We start from the raw sequence: 13306 nt of genomic DNA on the forward strand, positions 1-13306 counted from the left end.
CCCATGCTTGTGATTTGATCATGGGTTCATCAAGTACATGTTTACATTTAGTATAACACAGCATACAAAGCGGACATGGTGGTGTAGTGGATATCACGTCGGTCATGTCATCTAAAGGTTGCGGGTTCGACCCACGGCCATGGTTTCCAATATTTTTTTCTAGAGGAGTAATTTTATACAATGGTACAGCAGTCAAGTCTTTTACTATAATATCTATACCGGTGGTAAATAATTGCACATGATATAGTAATATATGGTTACAATTTGACATATCAGAAACCTAGCTAGGTCAAATAATTATAAAGGTTTATATTATTAAGATATTATTGTAACGGTGTTACATAGCAGCAATGTTGCATAATTATAACTGGATATTTCCCTGTAACGATTATGGGGGTACAGTTTTGCATTATGGTGGCCATGGTATCATTTATATTTGAATGTAACGGTGTTGAATATATCATTTATATTGGATTGTAACGATGTAACAGTGCTACAGTGTTGCATTATGGTGGTATCATTTATATTTGAATGTAACTGTGTTGCATATATCATTTATATTGGATAGTAACAGTGTTACAGTGCAACGGTTTTGCATTATGGTGGTATCATTAATATTTGAAGGTAAAGGTGTTGCATATCTCATTTATATTGGATTGTAACGGTGTTACAGCTGTGCTACAGTATTGCATTATGGTGGTATCATTTATATTGGATTGTAACGGTGTTACAGTGCTACAGTATTGCATTATGGTGGTATCATTTATATGTGAGTGTAACGGTGTTCCAGTGCACCGGTGTTTGCATTATGGTGGTATCATTTATAGGTAAATGTAACGGTGTTGCATTATGGTGGTATCATTTATATTTGATTGTCACGGTGTTACAGTGCAACGGTGTTGCATTATGGTGGTATCATTTATATTTGATTGTAACGGTGTTACAGTGCAACGGTGTTGCATTATGGTGGTATCATTTGTATTTGATTGTAACGGTGTTACAGTGCAACGGTGTTGCATTATGGTGGTATCATTTGTATTTGATTGTAACGGTGTTGCATTATGGTGGTATCATTTGTATTTGATCGTAACAGTGTTACAGTGCAATGGTGTTGCATTATGGTGGTATCATTTGTATTTGATTGTAACGGTGTTACAGTGCAACGGTGTTGCATTATGGTGGTATCATTTGTATTTGATTGTAACGGTGTTGCATTATGGTGGTATCATTTGTATTTGATCGTAACAGTGTTACAGTGCAACGGTGTTGCATACTTTGGTTTATCAGTTCACTGATCATACATATACAGAGATTATTGTACAATGTTTACAGATGGTGAAGACAACGCTGCCAAAGAAGTTGAGTCAGTCAACTATGCCTTCACCCAACAAAGTGACAAGAAAGAAAGATACTGGTAACAAAAGGAAACGGAGGTGAAGGGTTTCCCCATTCACCTACATCCTCATGATCAAGTTCAGATGAGGATGATAGCAGATTCCAGCAGCAGCAGTAGTTACAGTGACTCTGTCTCTGAAAGTGATTCTGATAATGAGCTAAATCCCTGTTCTCCTGGTCTATTGTCATGTCCAATTGCTAGTCAAAAACAAAATATGGCAAAACATATATGTTGATTTTGCAAAATTGTTGCCAAGCCAAAAGTTACGAAATGGAAACACTGCATTTCGAATTCAGCTCCAGAGTGCTGGCCGGTCACAATTTTGGGTCACCAAGACCATACACAGGCCAGCACTTAATACAATTGAGGAATGGACAACTGCTTTCATAAGATTTGTCACCATTTATTCAGAAAAAAAATCCTAAAGAAATCCCACTGGTGTTAAAAACATGGGGAAGTAGTTCACGACATGGCGGCTAGGAGAACAGGTACAACATGGCTGGATTATGACCAGTAACTTAGAAAGGATGGAGAGGTCAGGTCCATACCTTGGGGGGGGTTTCCATACTGAGAATTGGGTAATGGCAAACACTCCAAAGCAGCATATAGCCATCACCAGAATGATCAGCCCTTTCGGGACCTACCCGGGGGGTTCAGAGCAAAGCATAGACAAATACCCATCGGTCATTGCTTCGTGTTGCACATTAGAGGGAAGTGTACAGTACAATCCTGTCCATTCCAACACACGTTTTCAGTACGCTCACGATCGCGAACATTAATCCATGTGTATGTCAAATACTTATTCTAAGTTTTTCAAAAAAAAGAGAAAAGGCGGTTACCCGACACATGATGTACCTAACCTTGATTTTGGTCACGTAAATCTTTAGTAGTTATGTGACTCTTGATAAGAAATACTCGAATTTATCGATATATTCGACCAGCAAAATAACACAAATGGACATAAAACACCATTATAAAAGACAATTCCCTTATGATACACCTGAAAATACCATTATATTAGTCACCTTATCAAGTAGAACATGACCGTTTCTGTCATGTCTTAATGTGATTGGTCAAACATTATAGGAAGACGATTGGATATATATTACTATAATATTATGGGTTGGGAATTTTAGCTGATTCCATAATTTGAGCCAGGGAGTTAGGAACCGCGGTGGTCTAGTGCTTAATGTGTCTGACCATCTATTATCACTAACCCTCCGTCAATGGGTCGCGGGGCTCAAGGCATACAATTAAACGTGGGGAAGTCGCCAGGTATTGTTCGCAGGTCGGTGTTATTCTCCGGTTTCCCTCCACCACCAAAACCTCGTTTGTCGTTAAATGACCATAGCTATTAATGGCAAAAAGCACAAACAAACCTAGCAAAATAAAACCAACACTTAAACTTATTCTGTCAAATGTGAGGGGCAGGGCCTAACCCCTGACATTTATAACCATAAGCATGCTACTTGGATTACCTTCAGTGTCAGGTCCACTTAATCTGTGCCCTTTCCCCGGAACAAACATTTTAGTCAATTAAAACAATTGCTAGGTATCACATGATAAATATAATCATACAACCAGGATTGGCTGACGGGTCTGACCAAACCCCAGGGCACTTTGGCTGTTGTCTTAACATGAAAAATAATTAAGATTATACAATTGCTTTTACTGGACTTGACCATCAGGTTTAGTCCTGTCATTGGGGTCGTTGTCTTTGAGTCAGAACATGGAAACGGTTGAGATCCCAACCATATAATCATAAAAATGCTCGCTGAGCATGGTCCAGGTTGCTACAAGAACTATACGCTGTGAACAAATTAAGAATTTTTAACGTTTAAGTTACTCTGTAGGCATTTTAGGGAACAATTTAAAAAGCTCAATGCATATTTTACCAATTCTAGAGTCTTTAAAAAAGAGTAAACGCGGAATGTGTTTTAGATCGGCGATAATGTGAGAAATGTTAATGTTATTATATATATGTCATTTTAACAGGTTCACTGAACATTGAGAATGCGGGTCCGTATTGAAATTAAATTTAAATATGTAAATCTGTCTAGATAAAAGAATTGATCACAATCATTAATTGATTACATTCATGTTTCCAGTCTTAGCCCGTAATTCAGCCCCATACCTGGTATTTAAACACAGTGTAATTATATACACATGCATACAAAATATCAACCAAGTTTGCAATGAGGCATACTTCGTTATTACTGTATCTATCTGGAGGTGTAGGGGGGGGAGCTATGCCGTAAAATGAGCATTTGTGTGCTTATGTCTTAAAAAACAAAACTATTCTTCCTGAATATTTGGTCCTACAATTCAACCAAATTTGGTATGGATTATTCTAGGTACCAGGGTAGTATCACATCTTATATAAATGAAGGGTGCCCCTCCCCTTGTAGTACCGAGACGCCGGGCATAAAATTGGAAAATATTTAGTAGTATCTTTTCTTAATGAAAATATCTAACCATGACTCCCTAACCATCGAGGTGAATAATACAGGCCCTGACCAAGGCCTCTTGATCAATACAGGCCATAAGCAGGGCCTCTTGATCAAGCAAGCATATCACGGAACAAAGGAGAGTAACGACCCACTTTGTTATGGTAAACTGAAGGAACATTGTGAGGAGATCGTAACAGATTTGACAGAAATTTCATTGATTGTGTGGTATACAATAAACAGGAATGACTAGCATATACTAAGTGAGTCCAATCACAGAGGCCTAAGAACGTGTTACAGTGTAACACTATTTGAAATTCAAAGGACAAAATGTCACCCCAATTATATATGTCTATATCATCATAAGGGGTGGCCTATTTTACCGAAAACTAATGTAAACAAATAAAATGCGTTTTATTACTTTCAACACATCAGTTAAAGTCTAAATATTGCAATACTGTAACAAATGCTCGGGTCCCCGCTTAACCCCTCACAACCGTGGCGTATCACCCAAACAAACGGTTGTTAAGGGAGGCGCCACAAGCAATATTGTCGACATTCTGATGTTAAACTAAAACAACAGCTAATTCGACATAGAACAAATAATAATGTATGATATTATTCATATCCAGCAACACTTACCGTCATAGCCGAGGGGCGGGTGTCTGTGAAGTCAGACTAATTCTCGCTGATATACACGTACAACAATACGTCACATGACTAGAAACCGGATAATTCCGGGTAGATGTATTTTCATAGAACTGGCTCGACTTAAGTTTCGGTTTTGATCTTAAATATATATTCTACCTTCAACCTTTTTATATATACCTTTTAGCGTATATGGGTGAACCTGCTCATGCGACAACCTCTATTAGAAGACCACCTGAGTTAAATGACTACCTTTATTTGTGAACTACATCTGTATTAAGAGACCACCGGTGTTAACTGACCACCTTTCATTGTGAACTATATCTGTATTAAGAGACCACCTGAGTTAAATGACCACCTTTAGTTGTGAACTACATCTGTATTAAGAGATCACCTGCGTTATAAGATCACCTCCTTTTTGATTTCTCGATGGTCTCTTTTTCTTACAGTGTCTTCAAATGATAAACCAACAAAACATTACGTACCATAAATTGGACAGTTTAAACATACCTTAGTCATGGAACCAGCTGTAGGGAAACGCGCAAATGCCCAGTCCCTTATGATTTATTCTTAAGTTATCAAATTGTATTCATTATTATCAAATTATGTCTTTTTTAAACGTAAATGTGTGTGCATATTTATATCATTTATGTAATTGTGAATTTGGATACGAAACGAAATTACGATATTAGTAAAAAGAGAAACATCAGAATATTTCGCAAAACCCAGCAGGACGTCATAATTCACTGGCATTGCCAAGTATGTCTTGTTGAACCTTGTATGTGTATGTACACACATTTAGGCTTATCGATTCGTAGTAAAAAAAATAAGATCTTTTGGAAAATCCAACACAACATTTAGAGAGAGAGAGAGATGCACTGTTCTTACATATTGGTTCATGACTATATATAAATTGTGTTGGAATAAAAGTATACTATAGATGTGCATTGTTATACAGGTTATGTGGTGTTAATGTAAAGAACTTTGTTTGAGTACACAGTTTTTAAAGGTATTCAACCATAAGCTCCTCAGCAACTCTGACAAAAGTTAAATATATATATATATGTTTTAGGGTAAAACAGACAACTTTACTCCTGAAAAATAGCGATTTTTTTTTTTGTAAACTTAGCAATAAAATGAATGACGGTAAAACCAATATTTTCTATTTTAAATGTTTTAAATGTTTGAGTCAAAGCGATATACTCGCACGAGTTATGGCCCTTGTTTCAATTATCAACTTGGAACAAGAAGCATTCATAGAGTTATGTTTTTCTTAAAACCACACCTGTACATCGTGTGTTTTTAAGTCAGCAAGTCAGCAGGTGTGACAGTATAACCTATGTTCGTTCATCTATTAGTGTTGTTTTTTGTTTTATTTGTATGTTCAAATCTATCTCTATTCACTTAACATGTTTGTCAACGTAACCTTGTTATGTTCATTTAAGGTATGTTAGTTGATATAAATAATTGTTAGGTTGTAACGAGTAGATTTCACTACATAGAATCTGTACTAAAAAAATCTAGATCTTGTGAGATGTATTCAACTTTCTTACAGATGTGACAATGTTAAATATACTTTGTTTTGTAGCGTTGCTACCTACATGTATGTTAGGGTGTGTAACGGTTAGATTTGCACTACACAGATTCTGTACTAACCGATTTCTATAACTTGTGAATTGTCCTGTTAACTAGCTAAAACCAGGATTAATTTGTTATCTTAGGTTTATCAAAATGAACAACGAAACACCAGACGTAACTGCCCTTCTTTATTTACATTTTATAATGGAAATAAAACTTGATTACAGTATATCAGCAAAAATACAACTTCTAAATCTACGGGTCCTGGTTTATATATACACGTCTTAGCTGCACCTTGGAATAAATCATGACCAAACCGAAGGCTTGCGAGTAGCTAGGTGGGTTTTTTTCAAGTACAAAACTAACAAATCGTAAAAGGTATACCTGTCCTTTGGTGTAGTCCTTCAAAATTCACAGGTTTTTAAGTTAGGTGTTGTCTTTCTAAAATATTCAAAATCCACAGTTTTGAAGTTTGGTGTGGCCTTTCTATAATATTCTAAATTCACAAGTTTTGAAGTTTGTTGTGGCCTTTCTATAATATTCTAAATTCACAAGTTTTGAAGTTTGGTGTGGCCTTTCCATATTATTCAAAATCCACAAGTTTTAATGTTTGGTGTAGCCTATCTAAATTATTCAAAATCCACAGGTTAAAAGTTTGGTGTGGCCTTTCTATAATATTCTAAATTCACAAGTTTTGAAGTTTGGTGTGGCCTTTCTATAATATTCAAAATCCACAAGTTTTAATGTTTGGTGTAGCCTATCTAAATTATTTAAAATCCACAGGTTTTGAAGTGATATGTAGTCTTTTTATAGTGTTCAAACTTCAAAACCTTATGATTTTACTGTTTAGCTGTAGCGCGATTTCTTCATTATCAATCAAAGATATTAGACTATCTTACTTACTTCATCCTCAAGTATCGTATGAGCCTTTGATTTTGTCATGACATATATCAAGGGTGTAAAGAAGAAATGTATGTCGAGAACAGATCCTTGGATTTCAAAGATGCAAAAAGTACACCACCTTGTACATACTACTAACAGAGCACCAGCGTTTTAGCTGTAAACATAACTGACACTACTAAAAGTCCAATGAATTCTGAACGCACCCCACCCTTCCTCCCGCATGATATCATCGCTATATATGCTAAAAGGCTCTTGCATTTCTTTTGTTATATTTTATAATTAGAATAAAATCATAATAAAATATTTTTAATGTATATCAATCCTACTAATCATTCAAATCATCATTTCAAGCTAACATCAAAACGATTGAACTACTTTTGAACAACTACAATACACATATCAATTGATTATTTCCCTTTTATTTGGAAGAAGCTTCGCAAATACATAAATACTTACGTTTCACCTACGGGACATTACTCTTAAAGCGTTTTCTATTACATTATTCCCTTTTTTGAAAACATATTTTAGACATATTTTACTTGTGTCAAACATGACACTTTTTATATATAATGGTATGGTGCAAAAAACGAAACAATACAAAAATAATCAAACAAATATATGATATAAATGTTTGATAAATTTTCATAAAATTATGCAAGAGTTAGCGCAATACATGTCATATTACATGATGTCTGTTCACAGAGAATGGTGATATAGCTACAACGATGCTCCAGTTCCACAAGAAACGCGATACCGCGATCGCGAATCTTTCAATGTTGTGTACCACAGGCCATCCTCTCAGACGCCAATGTTGAAATGTACAAGTATAATCACCCAGAGCAGACTTCCGAAGCGCAAACACCACTTAGTTTAGTTCCCATCGTCACGTAAGTAAGTTTCGCCTTTTGTCCATTGTTTGACCTTACTGGTGTAGATAGATGTCATGGAAAATTGAAGCCGTCGTATCAATAAAACATCTTCACCAATCTCAGAATTAATGAACAACATTTAAATGTACATACAATATTTTATTCAACAATTAGGCAAGGTTATTGTATATATCTAAATGTAACATATCATACAAAGTACACACATTGTACCATATATTTACCTTTCCACAAACTACCAACCTTCCGTTTATCTTCCCACAAACTACCCACCTTCCGTTTATCTTCCCACAAACTACAAACCTTCCGTTTATATTCCCACAAACTTCCCACCTTTCATTATTCTTCCTACAAACTACCCACCTTCCGTTTGTCTTCCCACAAATTACCAACATTCCTGTTTATCTTACTACAAACTACCCACCTCCCTGTTTATCTTCTTTACAAACTACTCACCTTCCTGTTTATCTTTCTACTAACTACCCACCTTCCTGTTTATCTTCCTACTAACTACCCACCCTCCTGTTTATCTTCCAACGAACTACCCACCTTCCTGTTTATCTTCTTACTAACTACCCACCTTCCTGTTTATCTTCCTACTTACTACCAACCTTCCTGTTTATCTTACTACAAACTACCCACCTCCCTGTTTATCTTACTACAAACTACCCACCTCCCTGTTTATTTTCCTACTAACTACCCACATTCCTGTTTATCTTACTACAAACTACCCACCTCCCTGTTTATCTTCCTACTAACTACCCACCTTCCTGTTTATCTTCCTACTAACTACTCACCCTCCTGTTTATCTTCCTACTAACTACCCACATTCCTGTTTATCTTCCTACTTACTACCCACCTTCCTGTTTATCTTCCTACTTACTACCAACATTCCTGTTTATCTTACTACAAACTACCCATCTCCCTGTTTATCTTCCTACTAACTACCCACCTTCCTGTTTATCTTCCTACTAACTACTCACCCTCCTGTTTATCTTCCTACTAACTACCCACATTCCTGTTTATCTTCCTTCTTACTACCCACCTCCCTGTTTATCTTCCTACTAACTACCCACATTCCTGTTTATTTTACTACAAACTACCCACCTCCCTGTTTATCTTCCTACTAACTACCCACCTTCCTGTTTATCTTCCTACTAACTACCAACCTTCAATGCCCTGTCCGATGACTGCTGTCGTGTGGCTTTGGTAAACTTTACACTATCATGTCCTATGTCTTCTGTTGTGGTTTTGGTAACCTTCACACTGTCCTGTCCGGTCAGTTACCAAAGACACACGACAGCCGTCATCGGACAGGACAGTGTTAAGTTTACCAAAGACACACGACAGCAGACACCGGCAGGAAAGTGTGAAGTTTACCAAAGCAGTCATGCCACAAACAAGACACCAGTCTAAAGACATGGCAGTGTAAACTTACCAGTACAAATTCAGCAGTTCAGTAGTTGAAGGTTTATCAGACGTCCTAGTAGACATAGAAGGCACTGGGTATTTATCGTCTCTCATTACCTGGGTCTAACTACCTAGTAAATAGAGGTCAATCTATTACCATTGGCTTAACATAAACAAAATAGTCTTTGTCTGGTATTGTCCGCGTAATGCTTAGTCCGAGTTTTATCTATGTACCCTGTAACCCCTGACCTCCAATGACTTTGTCGATGCTGACGATCAATTTTTCAAAGTTCTAATTATGATAAAACATACCGTCCTGAGTAGCATTTATATGATCAACAGGGGCCAATCAAATAGTCCATTTCAACTTAGAAGATTTCGTGTCAAAGACAGAAAAAATACCACGTGACTGTCAGGGTAATATAAAAAAATAAAATACATTTTTCTTCCGACTGCTAAAATCGTATAATTTCGATCATTTTGAAACCATTCATCTATTTTGTATCAACAACCCATGCCGTGGAAACATGGCCAACGAGGTACTAGAACGTCAAAAACATGCATTGTGTGTTATACTCTGTCAAATCCGTAATTTTGTTTTTGTAGCATATATTTATCATGAACTGTGAACATAAATCATTGTCATAAAGTTTTCAAACGCTTAAGAGAGTTTTTCATGGCTAGCTTCTCTACCGGATTTTGGACAGTGCTTTGATAATAAGAGGTCGCAGTCTGCATCAGCATATCCTATAAAAATAAACGACCATACAGTGGCCTCTGATGTTAAAAGAGAAGGATTGAACCTCAATCAGACTAAAATGTAAAATGTCTGGTGTTGGAGGCTTTGTGATACTAATGGTATTATCGTCATACATGTGTATGTCAATTATATATAATACCCAAAAGGGTCCTTATTATATAACATACTCAAAAGGGTGATTTCATGGATATTTAGCAATCCTAATATGACTATTGAAAATTAGCTAAATAGATATTGTATGTGCAGGAATTCCAAGGATAGATAACACCGGTGGAGCTATTAAATCGTCAAATGAATAGAAAAAAAGAACAGTAGGCCGAACTAGACGGGGAAGGTGTACGGTATGCCATACCCAGCGTTCACAATAAACAAGCGTGGTTAGCAACGTACACGTGGCGTGTTCATTCATATACGATCAGAAAGAGTCCACCGATCAGAATTCTAAACTTCACGTTTATGCTGAGTTAATAGCACGCTAGATCATCAATATAATACCACGTACTTGTTTAAACTACTGATTGTCGTCAGATTATTCAGAATGCACAATCTTAGTTACATNCTAGTTACATGATGCGCCGAGCTTATTGATCAGGTGGTGTTGACCTAGTTGGCTGTCATCCAACAAAACATAACAAACATACAGACCGGGTAGTGTGTGAAGGATTTTCGTGGAAAAGCACAGCGAAAGCAGTAGTTTCGTTTTGGTTTCGTTTTTGATCGACAGGAATAGTTTTAAAGAGTTTTATCCTTCGTAAAGATGTGAATTTTGACATGTTTATAGTTTTCCTCCGAAATAAAGGGAAAAGGTTGATGTATAAATGTATTTTATGTTTTGAGGATGCTAAATGCATGTATTTTGCAGAGTAAAAACTAATAAAAGGTTGATGTTTAAATGTATTAAATGTGTTGAGGATGTTAAAAGCACGTGTCTGGTACAGTAGAGTTTAATATATCTGTTATAGGAAGACGCTGTTAAAGTAGTAACGTCAAACTTGTTATATAAACAGCTTCCTCTTTTGATGTATTTGTAGATATTATCAGAACATCTTATGTATTGATTTTTATAGTTTTGACTTTAACTGATGTGTCCTAAATGGACAAAGTGGTCATATGGTACAGTAAATCTTTCTGACCTCTCACAAACAACCCAAAATATACCTAACCTTTCACAAACTACCTACATTATGGCTGCCCTCCCACGAACTACCACCCAACGTATGTCTGCACTCCCACAAACACCCAAATTATGTCTGTACTCCAACAAACTACCCAACTTATTTCTGTACTCCCACAAACTACCCAACTTATGTCTGTACTCCCACAAACCACCCAACTTATGTCTGTACTCCAACAAACCACCTAAAGTATGCCTTCACTCCCACAAACCAACCAAATTATGCATGTACTCCAACAAACTACCCAAATTATGTCTGTACTCCCACAAACTACCCAACTTATGTCTGTACTCCAACAAACCACACAAATTATGTCTGTGCTCCGACAAACCACCCAAATTATGTCTGTACTCCGTAAATCACCAAAATTATGTCTGTACTCCCACAAACCACCCAAATTATGTCTGTACTCCCACAAACCACCCAAATGTATGTCTTCCCAGCCATTATATACCCAACTTATGATTGTACTCTCACAAACTACCCAAATTATACCTTACCTTTCACAAACTACAAAACTTATGTCTGCACTCCCACAAACTACAAAACGTATGTCTGCACTCCCACCAACTACAAAACTTATGTCTGCCCTCCCACAAACTTCCAAATGTATGCCTACCCACCCACAATCTACCAAACTTATGTCTGCACCTAAAATATGTCTATCCTCTCATCAACTACAAATGTATGTTTACCAACCGATAAACTACGCTACTTATGTCTCCACTCTCAAAAACTACTTGAATTATGTATATCCTCTCTGAAACTACCCAAACAATGTTATCCTCTCACAGACTAACCACGTTACGTCTACCTACCTATAAACTTTCCACATTATGTCTGCAATCCTACAAACTTCCTCCTTGAATTGTGACGTCATCTTACAGTATTGTTGCAAAAATGAACTCACAATCAATTTTTTCCCGATGCATTGCCAAAGATTTCACGATAGTACATAAGATATTATAGTTTTCTTTACAGCACTTTTGATATGCATAAAGGATATATAAGGATTGACACTTGATATGGTATCATAGTGTGATGAATTGAACTAATGCAAGTTTTTTTAAGACTAACACACTATGATTGTCAACTTTAACCATCGCGAGATCCAGTCTCAAAATGTCCTTTGATTCACAAAAAACAATTAATAATCAACAATATCATATGTATCATCTCAATTAAGTAAAGACATACTCAATGAATTAAAATTAAAATATTTTATGATATGTTATATATATATTCATGCTTTCATTGGTGCATTACAAGTATTTTTGACAATTTTTTATATCGCTACTATAAAACTGTATATTTTTTCAATAACATTATTTGCTTTGTAGCAAGTAAAATTTCATGTTAAATATTTCATTATTAATGCATTATTTTGTGTCTGAAAGGTTGATAGTTATTAAAAGACTAATCCAGTCAGTAAAAAAGATGCACAATAATGTCAATTAAAGTTCAATTAAAAGACACCATTGAAACTAAAAAGTCATTTAAAAAAAAAAAAAATCAGTGACACTAAAAGGTTAATCAACAAAACATTGACATCACTCACACTTTGGTCAATGAGTAGAATATTGACATTTATAGATTAATTAACAGAATATTGACATCATTGACATTTAACAGTCATTAACTCAATATTGGCATCATTGACACTTATAATTAATAGAACAATGACATCATTGTCACTCATAGGTTACAATATATTTGACCTCAGTGACACTTTACGGTCAATTGACACAATACTGACACCATTGACACTTTAGGTCAATAAGTAGAACATTAACATTTAAAGGTCAATTAAGAAACATTGACATCAGTCACACTTAACGGTTAATTAAAAAACATTTATATCAGTGAAACTTTAAAGTCAATTAAAAGCATCGACATGATACTCAACGGTCAATTAACAGAACATACATTGAAACCATTGACACGTAACAGTCGGTTAACAGAACACTGACGTCGTTGTCCCTTAAAGGTCAATCAGAAAAAACATTTACCTCAGTGGCACTTTACAGTAAATTACTAGAACATTGACATCATTGACACTTTAAAGAAACTTAAAAAATATTCACCACAGTAACAATTGACGA

General features: G+C 35.9%; 1 protein-coding gene across 2 annotated transcripts in view; it reads right to left on the minus strand.

Annotated features, from left to right (window-relative positions):
• The window catches only part of LOC110450523, a 58576-nt gene that overhangs the window by 5050 nt on the left and 40220 nt on the right, over positions 1-13306 (minus strand). Inside the window, exon 1 of one of the 2 annotated variants that reach the window (XM_021498083.1) lies at positions 4486-4564. The exons of the other annotated variant lie outside the window; for it this stretch is intronic. The gene's annotated coding sequence lies outside the window, so the exon portion shown is untranslated. Of the gene's footprint in view, positions 1-4485; positions 4565-13306 lie in introns of those variants that run through there. 2 annotated transcript variants of the gene reach the window in all.

This window comes from Mizuhopecten yessoensis, unplaced genomic scaffold (assembly GCF_002113885.1).
Source record: "Mizuhopecten yessoensis strain PY_sf001 unplaced genomic scaffold, ASM211388v2 scaffold5265, whole genome shotgun sequence".
Lineage (NCBI taxonomy): Eukaryota > Metazoa > Mollusca > Bivalvia > Pectinida > Pectinidae > Mizuhopecten > Mizuhopecten yessoensis.